Source organism: Heterocephalus glaber, unplaced genomic scaffold, assembly GCF_053883595.1.
Source record: "Heterocephalus glaber isolate CG9 unplaced genomic scaffold, H.glaber_assembly_v1.0 deba00001444, whole genome shotgun sequence".
NCBI lineage: Eukaryota > Metazoa > Chordata > Mammalia > Rodentia > Bathyergidae > Heterocephalus > Heterocephalus glaber.
This window is the reverse complement of record NW_028258297.1, coordinates 9,361,908-9,364,660: the sequence shown is the minus strand read 5'-3', so window position 1 is coordinate 9,364,660 and position 2,753 is coordinate 9,361,908.

Sequence of the window (2,753 nt, the reverse complement as noted above, 5' to 3'; positions counted from 1 at the left end):
CTGGACCGGTCAGGGAAGCCAGGAACAGACCCACAAGGGAATCTGAACCTATGAAGGAAACTGTAGAGACACCCATGGGTGAATCTGGATGCTTCAGGGAACGAGGGAACACCCCCCTGAGGGAACATGAAGTCATGAAAAAACCTGTGAAGAGACCCATGACTGGCACAGAAAGTGGCTATGAGAGCAATGAAGCAGACCTTGGCGGTGTGGGAGAGCAGGCAGGAGGAGGTGGAGGAGGGCTGAGTCTGGCAAGGAGGATCTTCTCCACCAACAGGTAGAGCCCTTGTGCCCATCGAGGTGGGGTTTGAGAAGCCAATGCGGCCCCCAAGACTCACGTTAGCTAGTACAGCACCTCCAGGGGAGGCGCTGGTTGCTTACACAGTGGCTTTGGGGAAGATGGAGTCCAGCAATCGCGCTGTGTTAAATACACACCCTAAGACTCCTCTGACTCCCACATAGCTTGGGTCAGGGTGAGGGAGGGATGGAAGGGCCTGTCTGGAAATAGGGACCATACTGACTCTGCGCTGTTGGGGGCTAAGCCTCCAACCTAGCTGTCAGCCTCTCCTCCCTTCCTTCTTTACAGGGAGCCCAGGGGGCCACCTCTAGGGGCTGCCACCTGATGTGACCACACTGCCCCCACCCTGTCGTGTGGAGCCCCAGGGACTACTTTGCTATCATGACTTCCATGAGTCGAGTCCTGGATACATTTCTAGGTGATCTTAAAGCACATGTTGGGGAGGGGGTCTCTGTAGTCCTGTCCATGGTGCCCCTGGGCCGTCTGTCCCTTCGTCACTCCTTCTTTGCTGTCCAGACTCTCTGCTCCTCACCCCCAAGTTGGCAATTAGGTTGAATTATTATTATTATTATTTTGGTATGGGGATCGAACTCAGGACCTTGTGCTTTCAAGGCAGGCAGCAGCCCCACTGAACTAAATCCCTGGCCCTCATTAGGTTGAATTTGAGACCCAGGACCAGGAACTTGGAGGCCAGGAGGGGTGGTGCTGCCACTGAGGTCCACCTCCCCATTGCTTTGGTGCCAGAAAGAGGGCAAAGCAGTATAGATTCCATAGTTGTGGAATAGTTTGATTTTTCTTAACCTTTTTCAAATCCAAAATCAAAATCCAGGTTCCAGCCTGGTGTAAGGGTATTGGTGGCACTGGCCAGTCGTGATTTAGTGGCACCCACCCGTGGGTCAAGAGTGAGTTTGAACAATGGGGAGTGGCCTGGGTCCAGATGGCCTGACGGGAGGGTGGCTGGCTTCTCTGGGCCTCAGCTGCTTCCTACAGCTCTCATTCTGAGCCTGCAGGACCCACAGGCAGGAGAGGAGGAAGCCTGGGAGATGGGGACCCTGCCATTCTAAGCCTTGTCACCACAAGACGCCAGAGGGACAAGTCAAGGGAACATGCAGCTTGTTTCAGACCTCCCAGAGGTCAGTGACATTGGGGAGACTGCAGAAGCCCCTGTCCTGTCTCCTGGGTACATATATTTATATAGCAAGTGTAACTTTCCTCTGTGACTTCTGCAGAGGTTACACTTCTCAGCCAGACACCTAAAGGCCAAGGGACCCTGTCTGGATGGCTCCACACTGCAGCCCAGGCCCTGGCCCCTGGTACCCCCTTCCCATAGCCACTTACCCTTCCATGTAGATACACGGAAGTTTGTTTCCTTGTTTTTAACAGATTTTTTTTTTTTTTTACATTTGTCAGTTTGCAGGTCTCCAGGGTGCAAAGGGGTCCCACCATCCTCCCAGGGGTGGCACGAGGGCAGGGGGACCTGTCCAGGGAGCTCTGTGCCCCTGAATAGCAAACTTCCTTCAGAAAGTGCAGCTCAGATCTTATACCCATGCTGAGCTGTGGGCGCTTGCTGTTTCCACAGCCATCCTGATCTGCCCGAGCAGACTTTCCTGTCCCCACGGGTCTGGCTTGCTTTCCTTCAGAATTGCTCTTGGAGAGGAAGGAGCCAGGGGCCAACAAATGTCACCGCTGACAACCCTAGAACCTGGTGCTGGCCTTGCTGTTAGAAGTCCCCAGTTTCCCACATGGTGACCAAGTTCCCAGGGCATAAGGTGTTTTCCCAGGCAGAGGGAGCCATGTCTTAACCAGACTGCCCCTTGCAGAAGGTCCACACAGGCTGAGCTGCTCCAGATGGCCTCCTGGAGCTCTTGGCCTGTCCTGGCATCAGATGTGTCCTTCTCCAACCTGACCTGTCACCCCTTTTGGGGTCCCCGAAGCCCTGTGCTATGGAAGCCCTGTCTCACCTTCATAGCAGGAAGCATGTGGGCCCTGGCAGGCAGCCTTGAATGGGAGCACTTCCCAGGCCTAGGGAGCCTACACACATCTTGCTGTGTGTCTGTGTGTGTGGGGGGGTCCATGCCCTGACCTGGAGTTGGGCCTGTGGTTTGTTGAACTGCTGCAGGCAGCAGGCCCTCAAATGCCAGAGAGAGTGGCCATGCATCCCACCAGCCCTTCACCCCCGCCCCATCTGTGCCCTGGCTGCTTCCAGGAGACAGCTGGGGCCCTGGGTGCCCTTGCTGGGGAGGGTGTGGGGGTAGACTGGGCAGCCAGCTGGTGATTGGAGTTTGATGGTCACTAGTAATCAACCATTTGGACACTTGGCGGTGTCGGTTTGTACAAGTGGAATGTGACCTGTGGAAACATGTGCACTTGCCCAGATATGCTTAGGTTTATTACTTCTTATAACACTCTTCCTGGAGAGAGATCCGACGGCCACCAAGCCAAATCTAAGGCCAGA